This window comes from Neolamprologus brichardi, chromosome 12 (assembly GCF_056152115.1).
Source record: "Neolamprologus brichardi isolate AB-2024 chromosome 12, ASM5615211v1, whole genome shotgun sequence".
NCBI lineage: Eukaryota > Metazoa > Chordata > Actinopteri > Cichliformes > Cichlidae > Neolamprologus > Neolamprologus brichardi.
Window position 1 is genome coordinate 30,128,783 of NC_142115.1, and position 14,006 is coordinate 30,142,788.

General features: G+C 39.5%; 1 pseudogene across 1 annotated transcript; it reads right to left on the reverse strand.

Moving 5' to 3' along the window:
• Positions 1 to 1,097: 1,097 nt before the first annotated feature.
• Positions 1,098 to 7,276, reverse strand: LOC148100274 (UDP-glucuronosyltransferase 2A2-like; annotated as a pseudogene). Its single transcript, XR_015719884.1, has 6 exons — positions 6,666 to 7,276; positions 5,373 to 5,399; positions 4,534 to 4,759; positions 3,292 to 3,379; positions 2,826 to 3,045; positions 1,098 to 1,983 (listed from the first exon to the last, which is right to left on the reverse strand). The product of XR_015719884.1 is annotated as a UDP-glucuronosyltransferase 2A2-like (transcript).
• Between the last annotated feature and the right edge of the window lie 6,730 nt (positions 7,277 to 14,006).

Here is a 14,006-nt window from a genome sequence, read left to right on the forward strand (position 1 = left end):
TGGATATTTGAAACCACAAGCATGCACGTTTGTCACATCTGAAGACGGCACTCTGAGTGCTTGTCAACGAAATTCCACCCCTGACCTCACCTTTTATATAAGGTGATAAGATACAAGATACAACATGCCAAACACAATTACCTGACTGAGAGCAACAGATATGATATATGAAACGGCATCATGCTCCTGTGGTCTTGTCCTGCAGAGTCGGAATTAATTGATTATGAATCATTTCTGGGCAGAAGCGTAAAAATATACAGTAATGTTTGAGACAAAAGTGATTTGGCAAGAACAAAAGTAATCTCACTCTATTTCTCTCAGTCTTAACAAATTTCAATTTAACAATCTTAACTGTACTATTTGTAATGTCCCTAACCAAAGTTTGCCTACAACTTTGACCACCACATGGCAACTGGAAAAAGTCTTGATGTAGCTACTCGCACCTTTCTTGAAGTAGTAAAAAATATTAAAGGATTTGCAACTAAGCAAATCAAATAGCTTAATCATATTTTTATCATAAATCTCTCAAAAACATTTTAAAACATGTTTGGACTGTTATTAACACTTACATATTCATAGATATCAGCCTCTTCTATCAGTCTACAAGAATATTGTTAATCATTGATTCATTTTACTCTTGAGGAGCTATCGTGTTTGGGTTTTTTGTTTTTTCATAGGAAATGAGCATGGTGTCTTTCTGGGAGACTCTAGTAGTGATGAGGGCCTTCTTCAAGGTTTTCATTCATTGCATGCTGTCCCATTGACTAAAAGACTGGTACTTCCTCTGCCTCTCCATTGTATTTCCTACATCTTCCAGGGCAGAGTTAATGCTGTATCTACTACAAGGTGTGAAAGTACTGCTGGCTCTATTTCACATTAAATTGACACATCTATTGCATAAATGCTTTGGACAGTAAAATGTAGGTTGCTTTTTTTGTAACCAGTAAGAAAAGCTTCAGATATCTTCCTGTTTACTACAGCTGCTCCACAGGATGGTGATGGATACATCAGTGGTTAAAAGCTAACCCTCAACAAGCTCACAGCTGAACACATCATAATGATCCATTCAAGAGAGTTATGGGTCACCACCATGCAAATGTTTTATTTGTTATTACAAAATCCTTACAGAGTATCATCTCATTGTTGAGTTAATTTGATCCACATAAAGATAAATCATTATCATACAGTGAAATCTGACTTTAAATTCCACAGAATCATGATCCAGATATCAGATTTATTGATGAAGATGTTGATTGTCACAGTTCCTAGATTGAATTGATTAATAAAAAAATAAAAATTAAAAAAAAGGGAAAAGAAGGAAAAGAGTAAATAAAATATATGCATAAATAATGAAATGTTTTTTAGGAAAATATTTCTGTATGCATTAAAAAACAAAAGCAAGTTTGAATATACTGAATTCAATCTGATGTTAGTGTTTTTTCCAAACAAACAAACAAAACAAAACAAAAAAACCCCTAAAAAAAACCCCAAAACAAAAAACAGCCAATCAGTATTTGCTTTTTAATATCAGATCAACTTCAGGTTCTGTTACGCAAATTAGTGCATCTGTTAAAGTCATTAGTGGTGGTGCATAAAGGAGAAGATGAAGGGAAATTCAACATATATGAAAGAAAGTTTCATGCTGGTAACACATATTGCCCCAGTCCAACATTCACAGCACCGTTTCAGTTTAGTTGTTATTCAGCTTTCCGTTTGGTCTTTCCCTTCGTGACACAGCACCTGTGCAAACAGAAACTGCAGGTCTTGATGAAGATGAATATGATGAGTAGAACTATGGTGAAGAAGAAGCCCAGGACATCAAGGCTGAGATACTGGTACCAGGTGAGTTCATGTGCCTGGACCCTCAGGTGCTTGGCCCCTTTGTTTCTCAGTGTGAACTCGATCCAGAATACTGCCTCTTCCAGAGCATTCATGGGTCTGTCGTGGTGGATGCTGGACAGCCGCATAACATTTTCTTTGTACCTGTGAATGTGCATATAGGTTTTTAAAAAAAAATAAATAAATAAAAAAATAAAAAATTAACCTTTGAATTGTTATACTTTGATATTTTTTTTTTTGCCACACAATAAAGGGATGTATTTCAAAACTCTAAAACTGATAACGCCTCAAGTTAAAATTGACATCTAGAGATATTTCAATCATTTTGTGGCCTTTGAAGCTTTTGTGGTACTTCAACTATCAAGCCCATTAGACCCTTGTTCCTTCATGACCTGCTATTATGCTATGTTCATCATTTGGACTTTACTATAAGTCACGCCCCCAAAAAACATTCAATCATGAACTGTATAAAGAAGATGGATATAAAACAAGCTTTGAGACAACTGAGACCACACGACTTCACATTAGAGATGTAAAACTGGATCCATTAATGTTCTACAACCTAATAAATAACAATTGGAAATCACTTCATCAAAATTAAATTGTTTGAACAGATACTTGTCTTGGAAGTTCAAGCTTCTACTATGCCATCAGAGTAAAAGAGGCTTAACAGCAAATTAAAACAAAGTACAAAAACATTTATACATTTTTTGCCTTGACAAATTAATACATGGACATTTAAATACATTTAAAAATAAAAAAATAATAATTTTAAAAATTGGCCAAACTAAGACTAGATGGTGCTCAGTGTATGTAATTTCCAGCCAGTGGATTCTCCCCTCGCTGGAAATTCCAAATAATTCAAATTTAAGGTATGTTATTATTGGCCTTCATGCTTTTCATACTCTTGAGCCCACATTCGTCTTTGGTACAAAATCTATGCTTTCGGTACTTAATCCAAAGTACAGATAGTTCCAAGAACTCACGATTTGTCATTGATGACTGTGTTGATTGCGTCTCTAAGATCTTCAGACGTCATGAAATTCACGTTGAAAATAACTGCAGCACCTTTAGCCTTCATATGGACCATGTTGTCTGGCTGGTCACCAAACACGGGGATGCCCACCATGGGAACGCCGTGGTAGATGGCTTCATAAATCCCATTTGTACCTCCGTGGGTGATGAAAGCTCTAGCTTTAGGGTGACCTAAGACATGTCAAATAACCATGAAAGATCTGGAGTAAGTTTTTCAAACTTGGACAGCAAAAAGGTTTCAATAAACCTGAACAACTAATTTGAGCTGATTTGAGTATTTTTGTTAAATTCTTAGTTGGCAGTGTTACTGTGAACTTTACCGTCTCTGTGACATCTGATTTCATTAGGATTATTTCTCATGGAATAAAAGAGCAGACGTAGAAAGAAATAACTGTGATTGGTACCAACTTTACTTACCCAGGAGGTCATTCTGAGGAATCCAATCATATATTTGAGTGTTGGCACCCAAGGTTTCTGGCTTTTCTCCTCTGTATCTCCACAGCACCTTTAAATAGAAAGTTCACATGGTAATATACTTATTTATTGTAGTACATATATCACATTAGTTTAATGTTGGCGTTTTATTTTAGAATACACTGCTCAAAAAAAAGTTAAAGAAGCAATTTTTAAATCAGGAAAGCATGAAGTTAGCAGATCAGTGTAAGTTTAGTTAAGTAGCTGTGGGAGTTGTTAATCAGTTAAAGGTTGTGCAGGTAGTACTTTATATGTCACATTGAAAGAAGGTTTGCTGTCTCCCAGCACAGTGTCATGAGCATGGAGGAGTTTCTAGTTACATGATAGTTTGGGGGGGTGTATTCATGGAGCGATGCATAGACCTACAGACTAGGCAACAGTATTTTTACTGCATTTAGGAATGTGGATAAAATCCTTGGACCTATTTTCAGACTCTAAAGTTTTTCAAACTTGGACAGCAAAAAGGTTTCAATAAACCTGAACAACTAATTTGAGCTGATTTGAGTATTTTTGTAAAATTCTTAGTTGGCAGTGTTACTGTGAACTTTACCGTCTCTGTGGCATCTGATTTCATTAGGATTATTTCTCATGGAATAAAAGAGCAGACGTAGAAAGAAATAACTGTGATTGGTACCAACTTTACTTACCCAGGAGGTCATTCTGAGGAATCCAATCATATATTTGAGTGTTGGCACCCAAAGTTTCTGGCTTTTCTCCTCTGTATCTCCACAGCACCTTTAAATAGAAAGTCCACATGGTGTTTTTTCATTACATCTTATTATACTTATTTATTGTAGTACATATATCACATTAGTTTAATGTTGGCGTTTTATTTTAGAATACACTGCTCAAAAAAAAAGTTAAAGGAGCAATTTTTAAATCAGGAAAGCATGAAGTTAACTAAACTTACACTGATCTGCTAAGTAGCTGTGGGAGTTGTTAATCAGTTAAAGGTTGTGCAGGTAGTACTTCATATGTCACATTGAAAGAAGGTTTGCTGTCTCCCAGCACAGTGTCATGAGCATGGAGGAGTTTCTAGTTACATGATAGTTTGGGGGGGTATATCCATGGAGCGATGCATAGACCTACAGACTATTAGACTAGATTTTGATGGCTTCACTGCTCCTGGCAGGAATATTCTGTGATGTAATGATTAATTAGATGGTAATAGTTGAGTGTCCTTACCTCTGGTAAAGGTTTAGCAGGTCTGCAGTGGATCCCACCAACATATTTGAAGTTGGGGGGGAAAGGACGAGGGAATTCAAAATCCCAGTAGGTTCGGATTAACCAGATGTCTGCCTTACTCATCAACTCACAGGCACTGGTGGGAGTTCCTGTTGCAATGCATGAACAATAGACATCAACATATCACCAATAGTTCATGCACCCATTTAACAGGTCAATCAGAATGCTCTATCCAGTTGGCCTGCACTAACTACTGGAATACTATTACTCTATAGCAAAACCAAGTCAAATCTCCCTGTCCGCACCTGTTGAAAAACTGCTTCTAAATCCAAAACCGTAACTCCTATCAAAAAGACCCTTTGAACCGTGAGGACATGTCTACACAACAGTGTGTTTTTATGTTCCTGGTGTCAAAAATGGGTTCACAGGAGCAATTTAAAAAGTGGGGTCATTCCTGCTGTTGATACAAATTTCTGACAGACTGATTAATTTCTTACTTTGGACAGAAAAGCCCACAAATAGTAACTGAAAGTCGCTGCAGTAAAGGCCTGGCAGAGCATTAAAAAGGAGGTAACCCACTATCTTGTGATTTTCTTGACTTCAAGCTGTCATTGCCAGCAAATGGTTTTCAAACAGGTATTAGAAATTAACATTTTATTTTCATTTTTATTCAATGTAATTTGTCCAATTACTTTTGAACCCATGAAATGATGGGATTGTGTGTTTTCTTTTTTTTTCTTTTTTAATGCTTTAGTTCCACACATTTTCATGCAATGTATTTGCATTAAAGCTGAAAGTCTGCACTACAATGGCATCCGAGTTATATCATTTCAAATTACAAAAGCCAAATTAGAAAAAAGATGTCTCTGTCCAAATATTAATAGACCTAACTGTATATTGAAGCGTGAGGTTAACTTGTCATTAGAAATCATCAGCTGTTGACAAAGTCAGATTTTTCACACTCTGTATTAGGAAGAACAAACATAAATGTCTGTGAAGGTTCTCAGTCATCCAGGTCATCGTAGTCAAAGGAGCTTGCAAAGAAAAGCGTCTGGACTTCTTTAAGTTACTTGAAGACGTTTCACCTCTCATCCGAGAAGCTTCTTCAGTTCTAAGGTCAAATGGTGGAGAGTCCCAGATATAACCCTAGTGGGAGTGTCCCCCCACAGAGGGACAAAAGGACCCCCTGATGATCCTCTAATCGCCTGAGCCAAGGTGTGGAACTGGGTGTGGGTCCCAATCAGCCAGAGTTTCGGGTGAGTTCATTGTGAAACCTGGCCCCACCTTATCATGCGAATTCCTGAGGTCAGATGGCCCAGGGTGTGAGTGGGCGTTAAGGCGTCTGGGAAGGGATCTCAAAACTGGATTATAGATGGCAGAGAGTTGGTGTCGTAAACCACCGCCTCTGTTCAAAGATGGTCGCTCACAGTGGACATAGATGGCTTCTTTCACTCCTCTTTCAAACCATCTGTCCTCTCTGTCCAAAATGTGAACATTGGCATCCTCGAAAGAGTGTCCTTTATCCTTAAGATGCAGATGGACAGCTGAATCTTGTCCTGTGGAGGTCGCTCTTCTGTGTTGTGCCATGCGCTTGTGAAGTGGCTGTTTGGTCTCTCCAATGTAGAGGTCTGGGCATTCCTCGCTGCACTGTACGGCATACACCACATTGTTAAGTCTGTGTTTTGGCGTTTTGTCTTTCGGGTGAACCAGTTTTTGTCCGAGTGTGTTGCTGGGTCTGAAGTACACCGGGATGTCATGCTTGGAGAAAACCCTCCTGAGTTTCTCTGATACACCGGCTACATAGGGGATGACAATGTTGTTGCGCCTGTCCTTCTTATCCTCCCTCGCTGGTGTCTGATCTTCTTTTCTGTGCCTCTTTGCTGACTTTAAAAACGCCCATCCCCTGGGTAAAGGCGGTGATAAGTAAGGCGGTCAATGATTTTGTCCTTTTCCAAGTCTTGAAGGCAAGCTATAACTTAAAGTTATAGCTATAACTTTAAGTTATAGCTTGCCTTCAAGACTTGGAAAAGGACAAAATCATTGACCGGTCAAAATCATTGACCGCCTTACTTATCACCGCCTTTACCCAGGGGATGCCATACCCTGCATTTACGGATCCTGCCATACCCTGCATCTTATCTGTGAGTTTGCTCATGGCACCGGGAACAAAGGATGGTGGAGCAGGCATCTGACCACAATGCCTCTCCCAGTTATTAGCTAAGGAGAAGCGCAAGGAGAAGACGAGTGGGATCCCCAAAACATCTGCTACCAAGTCACTGCCAGCATTGACGGGGTTCGCCAAGAGAAGGTCGTAATTTCCCTCTTTCAACTTCTTCATGACGACTTCTGATTTCACCACACCGTCCAAATACTGGATACTGTACTGAAGGTTTGTCTTTGCAATGTTAATGTATCTGATGTAGATCTCCCAGTAGTTCATATAATCAATCTCGTATATGGAGAATTGGAGGAACTCTTCTAGAAGCTTCTTATAAGCCTCCAATGAGAAAGAGACATTGAAGGGCTCATAGTGAAAGCGGGCGGGTTCATTAGTGTTCATGTATACTGATGAGCTTGGGACCAGTACAGTTACCTGGTGTCCTCTATCAACCAGCGTCTCCAGAACAGGCTTCATGTTTATCCAGTGACTGCCATCGGCGTACCACACCAAAATATTGCCCCCGTTTGCACTCCATGTCGCACAAAGTACCAGCAGGATGCAGGCAGAGAGACGCAGCTCCATGGTGTCTGAATGTCAGCAGGATCATCAGCTGTGGTCTGATCCTTTGGTGAAAGTATATTAGGAAAGATAATTCTTAACTCAGTTAAGCTGAACATTTACTCAATTCTGTCCGTGATTGCACAGAAATAAGTTAAAACAGTTAATAGGTAACAATGGTAAAGTTGACTATACTGAAGGAATGACTGATTTCTAACCTGTACCAGTACCTTGGGGTGGCTGCAGATGACCCAGGTATTATTAATTAAGTATATACTAAGTATATTTCATGACACATGTAAAACACAACAGGATCGTTGGTGCGTTTATCCTCTTTCAGATCCTTATTTTGATTGCAAGAGCTTCTAGAAATAATGGTTGCATGACTAACTACACTGGTTTTTGGTACAAAGTTATGAAACAGGATGTACTGCCGGTGTTGTAGATTAACTGGCATGTGTGGTAGACTTGACAAACCAGCAAATAAACACTAAATAACACTAATAACTAAATCTGTGACATTTGTGAGGTTACTATGGGCTCAAATTGTGGTCACAAATATTTTGTACTTGTAAATCAAATGCGTAGCTGTGAACTGAGTTTTGTAACCTTGTAAACCCAAATATCTGGAATTTTTTATATTTGTGCATCTATAGATGAGAATTTTTGTTTGTAAAAAATATTTACACAAGTTACAAAATGTTTTTGTTAAGTTCTGGATACAGATACAAAGCCAAAGACTACATGTAAAACTGCTGTCAAGTTTTGAATTATGAATAGTCTTAACCTAAGTTAAGACTATTCATAATTTAATTTCATCACACAACCATGAGACTTTTAAATGAAATTATTAGATTTAATACAATTTTCATTTGATTTGTTTTCTGAAGATCATATATCTAAAAGAGATGCGGGTCATCTTTATTGACTGATTTGGGGCAACATAAGAACAAATGGCAAAGTGCAGGGATGTAACAAGGTGAGCAAAAAGATTAATGTTAAGCACAGTTGTTTTGTACAGAGCTCTGGTTAGTAGGAACTGTCCAGCCACTGGAAAATGGACATGCTCAACTGTTGCCCATCCTAAATAGCAGGAGATTACATCCTGTGGTGTTTTTTTTTTAATGCAAGGTAGGTAAAATGCTCATGGTGTATTGTACTTGAATAAACAGATTCTAGATCCAGAGATGCAGACTGGAAGGGGAGAGAGAGAACATGGAGCACGAGGGAGAGAGGCAGACATGAAGGGCAGGGAAAACAAGATGGAATAAGACACAAGGGGAAACAAGAACTCACGCTACAATATAAACATAGACACACAGAGGGAGACTCAGGGGCAAAGACACAAGGGGAATTCTAATAACCAAAAGCTAAACCGAAAAACCTAGGCATTATAGAATAAACACAGTGGACCTAAAAAACAAATACTAATACCAAATGACAAAAATACAAGAGAACTCAAAACACTGGGTCGAAAGGACACAGCACCATGACAGTAGCACTTTAAATGGGTTACTTCAACATGACATGCCACTTTGATGCACCAACGGAAAAATGATACTTCAGGTAACCCACATGCCTTTGGACATAAAAGACACATGAAAACATTGAGTGATCCACAGATAAGACTTTTGCACAGAAATTTGCAGTAACTGCACATTAAAACGTGTTTAGTTGCTTCACTCAACAGCCCGACTTTAAATGAATGATTCTGACAATCTAAATTTTCTTTCTTATTGAATGCACCTGCTGTGGAAAGTCGTACAAGGACTGTGCATGGACTTCCCCTGTACAGAAGGCAACTACAAATGTTACCCAGGCTTAATACACAGAAAAAAGTATCCCTGTTGTCTTTGCTTAATGATTGGTTTAAGTGTTGACAATCCAAATTGCTGGCATTGCATCTTTCAACGTGTTTGTGGGTAGATCTGAATGCACCAGGTTTAAGTGCAGCCACTCAGCCGCTACTCAAGGTGGTCATAGAACCAGGTGCAGATGGTCACTAGTTAATCTGGTAGTAGGCTATGGCACTTGGCCACAGGTGGCAGTAGTGGACTAAACTCCATTTGAGACTGCCCCAGCTGCTATGTGATACGTCAGTAGATCGGCTACAAATTGAAGATCATATGCAAGTTTTGGAAATTAAACTATAAATATTCTTAACTTGGCTTTAAAACTAAAAATCTCTAAATCTCTAACCTCAAAACTAAAAAGAAAAAGGAAACAAACACTTGGCAAACCACCCGACAAATAAATACATAAACCCCTTTCTTTGACCGTCACCAGTTAATTTACAATGCCAATTAACCTAGAACACCGGCCCTATTTCAACTTCAGCTGACAGTATCTCACAAAAGTGAGTACACCCCTCACATTTTGGTAAATATTTTGTTTTATATTTTTTAATGGAACAACACTGAAGATATGACACTTTGATACAATGCAAAGTAGTCAGTGTACAGCTTGTTCAACAGTGTAGATTTGCTGTCACCTTTATATAACTCAACACACAGCCATTACTGCCTACACCCATGGCAACAAAAGTGAGTACACCCCAAATTGTGCCCAATTAGCTATTTTCCTTTCCAGGTTTCATGTGACCTGCTAGTGTTACAATGTCTCAGGTGCAAATGGTGAACATGTGTGTTGAATTTGGTGTTATTGCTCTCACACTCTCTCATACTGGTCACTGGAAGTCTAACATGGCCAGTGTTGGGACTAACGCGTTATTAAGTAACGCATTACAGTAACTACGTTACTATTATGGTAACGAGCACGGTAACTAGTTATTATGCCAAAACCAGGAACGCGTTAGTCGTTACTAGGATTTAGATAGGGTCGTTACTCGTTACTTCGTGTGGTGGCTATCGCGGAGCTTCCACAGATTCTGTAACATTAGCAAGTGGTGGAGGCCAGCAGGTGGATGAGGGAAAGGGGACGTAGAAGGAAAAGAGACCCGAGGCGGCCGCCGGTCCAAGTGTGAACTGAACTTCAGGTAAGAAGTTATGACCTGCAGTCTATCTGGGTCAGATATAAACCAAGTTTAGGTGGAGTTTATTTTCGTTGTGCTGAGTACTGCGTACTAGCTAGCATGACGGAGTTTCTATACAGCTGGGTGGGTGCTATGAAGTTAATGATGTTGAACTTTATTTTGTTCATAAGTTATTAGAGTTGCCAATCGTCCCGTCTGGTATTCAGAGAAAATATTACGCGTTTCTTATTGAGGTGAAAAGGAACAGTTTGTCCCGTAATTCAGCTACAATGAAAAGGGCACAAAGCTGCAGTTATTCTGTGTCTTTGCTGCACAGCTGCCTCTTCTTCTTTCATTCTCCCCCCTCCCTCTCCCGTTTCTACTTCAATCATGAAAACTGATCAATGATCAGCTGATCGGCTCTCTTGTTTGTTTATCGCCCACTTTGCGCCAGAAAGAGGAAACCAGCGGATGTCACGCTAAACAACAGCAGCACGTTTAAGCTTGATCAGCTGTTGTTAGAATTTATTTAATATTAATTTCTAGTATCAGCTGATGTTTGCTGGAGCCACAGCTGTTAAGCTGCTGGTCATGATGTCGGTTTGTATATCTGGTGAGAGGGAAACATGAAGATGAAACCAGGAGATGTCCTTACTGAATCATCAGAGCTGAGCAGGTGATGGAGAAACAGGTTTACCTTTTAGGTGACATGAATGAGTTGAAGGGAAGTTATGAACTGTTTCTGAGAGACAGATAACCCCAGGATCCTTTTTTAGGTAGCTGACAGCTGGTAATTGTGCAGGTGCGGATCTAGCAAAGTTTTGCCAGGGGGGCCAGGTAGGGCATTAACAGGGAAAGGTGGGCAAGAAATACTTTTCTTTCTTATTCTAATTTAAAATGTCTAGCTTTTAAAAAATAATTATCTGAATCTTGCGAACAAACGATTCATAGATTGATGCAAATATACCATCAAAACAGTGTACATCACTGTCACAACAGTGTTTGTTTTCATTCAAAGGCTTTATGATTTTTCCTATAATGGTGGGCCAGTCTCTAGTCAAAATGCCCGAGCCGATTTTTTGTCCCAGTCCAGCCCTGTATGCAGCTCATCTGCAGTCTGGTGTTACCTACATCTTCCTATTCAGAAGGCAGAATTTCCGAGTTCTGAGTACAATCAAAGCACCACGACTGCAGTTTTTGTGTTGGATGTAAAAGGCGCACATGATGCTGTGACGTAGGCTAGAATCATGGCAGCAGTCAATGATGGTCCGGGTGTGGGATTTCTCTCGTGGAAATATGCACATTATCTTTTCCTTTCTATTGGTAGGTGGCACAGTGCACTTGTGGCAAGTAAGCAAGCTAGAAGACTGGCAAAGTTGTGGAAGCAACACATTAACAAGAGAATTCTGAGTAAAACCAAAGTTACTTCCCCTAGTAACTAGTTACTTTGAAAGTAACGAGTAACTTGAAGTAACTGAGTTACTTTTGATAGAAGTAACTAGTAATGTAACTAAGTTACTATTTTAAAGTAACTTACCCAACACTGAACATGGCACAACATGGCAAAGACTTCTCTGAGGATCTGAAAATCTGGATCTGTTACTCTACATAAAGATGGCCTAGACTATAAGAATATTTCCAACACCCTGAAACTGAGCAGCAGCACAGTGGTCAAGACCATAAGGCAGTTTAAGAGTACAGGTTCCACCCAGAACAAACCTCACCGTGGTTAACCAAAGTTGAGTGCACGTGCTCAGCATCAAATCTAGAGGTTGCCTTTTGAAAATAGCTGTATGAGTGCTGCCAGCATTGCTGTAGAGGTTGAAGGCATGGAGGGTCAGCCTGTCAGTGTTCAGACCATATGCCACACACTGCATCAAATGGTCATTGTCCCAGAAGGAAGCCTCTTCTAAAAATAATGCACGACAAAGCCCGCAAACAGTTTGCTGAAGAAAAGCAGGCTAAGAGCATGGATTACCTGTGATCTGATGAAACCAAGACAAACTTATTTGGTTCAGATGGTGTCAGGGGTGTGTGGCAGAAACCAGGTGAGGAGTACAAAGACAGTGTGGCTTGCCTCCAGTCAAGCATGGTGGTGGGATGCCATTGTTTGTGTCAGGGTCCCTGTGCCTACCCGGTCGGCTCAGTATGGCTACATATGTTTATATTCTTTTTTGTTCCTGCTCTCTCCCTTCCCCTCTTTCCCTCCTCCCTCTGCCTGGGCGGAGCTCACCTGTGGGCTCCTGCCCTTGGCCCACGCACCTGGTCGCAATCACGCACCTGTGGCTCATCACGAGTGTTCCAGCTCCTTTATAAGATGGCAGCTCTGTGTTTCTCATCGCTGGACCATTGCCGACCCTCGTCAGTGTAACTCCAGCTCAGTTAACTCTAGAGTGTTTTCACAGCGATCTTCCTTTGTAATCCCTTCGTGTCTCTGTGTACAGATTCCCTGGACCAACCCCTGTGTTACCTGAGTGATGATAAAGGATGATAAAGGATTCAGAAAGTTTATTCATGCAGGCCCATATGACAGAGAATGTGCATCTTCTTTTTGTTTTCATATTTTAATTTATATTTAATTGTGTTGTGGTTTGCAGTGTTTTGTGTTGTTTCACTTTAAAATTGTTTCAAATAAAAAGCTGAAAATTTAAATAGTTAAAAGTTAAAATGTAAATAGTTGGTTTTTGTATTATATGATTTATTTATTACATTTTATGTGGAGTGAATAAATAAAAGTATATTTATGGTGGCCCCTTGAGACAAAGAACGTACAAACTCCAAAACACGTAAAAAAATCCATAGCATGTACAAACTCCGAAGACATCTCTGCATTGAATCATATCTGTTATTAACCTCTGTCTCTCTTCCACAGCATGTCTTTTATCCTGTCTTCCTTCTCTCATGCCAACCGGTTGCAGCAGATGGCCCCGCCCCTCCCTGAGCCTGGTTCTGCCCGAGGTTTCTTCTTGTTAAAAGGGAGTTTTTCCTTCCCACTGTCGCCAAAGTGCTTGCTCATAGGGGGTCTTATGATTGTTGGTTTTTTCTCTGTATCTATGAAGCGCCTTGAGGTGACTTTTGTTGTGATTTGGCGCTATATAAATAAAATTGAATTGAATTGAAGCACATACAAACCCCAAAGCACGTAAAAACCCTAAAACACGTAAAAACCCCAAAACACGTACAAACTCCGAAGCACATACAAAACACAACAGAAGTGCTCCAGGATGCTAGGGGCAGTGTTGAGTGTTTGTTACCTAGTGGCTACACAAGCCAGGAAGTACCAACAACCGGATTTGGTGTGGTAGTAACAGGTAAATTAACTTTTTTTTTTTTTTTTAATTACTTGAATATATATGAGTGTTTGTGTATAAACACACAAACAATACACACATGCTTTCAATTGTGTAATTTAAGTGATCTAGGTAGCTCTGTTTTGGAAATTCAGTTAACTCTAGAAATGTGTTTTGGAGTTTGTACGTGCTTGGTCTCTAGGGGCCACCACATATATTTATATATAAACATATATAAATAAAACCACATTTTTTTACATTAGTAATTCCTTTTGTGCATAACTAAAGCAACAAAGCAACCTTAAGAGCTGGTTGAGAGCCGAAAGAGTCGGCTATTTTTAGTGAGCCGAACAGAAAGAGCAGGTTCTCTACAGAGAGCCGGAAATCCCATCACTAGTTTGCAAGGAAAGCGTTTTTTGCAGTGTTACATCACTCATACTTTGGAGTTATCCAGAGTGACAGTGGTCAACTCGAGTCTGCAAGTTGTATACGA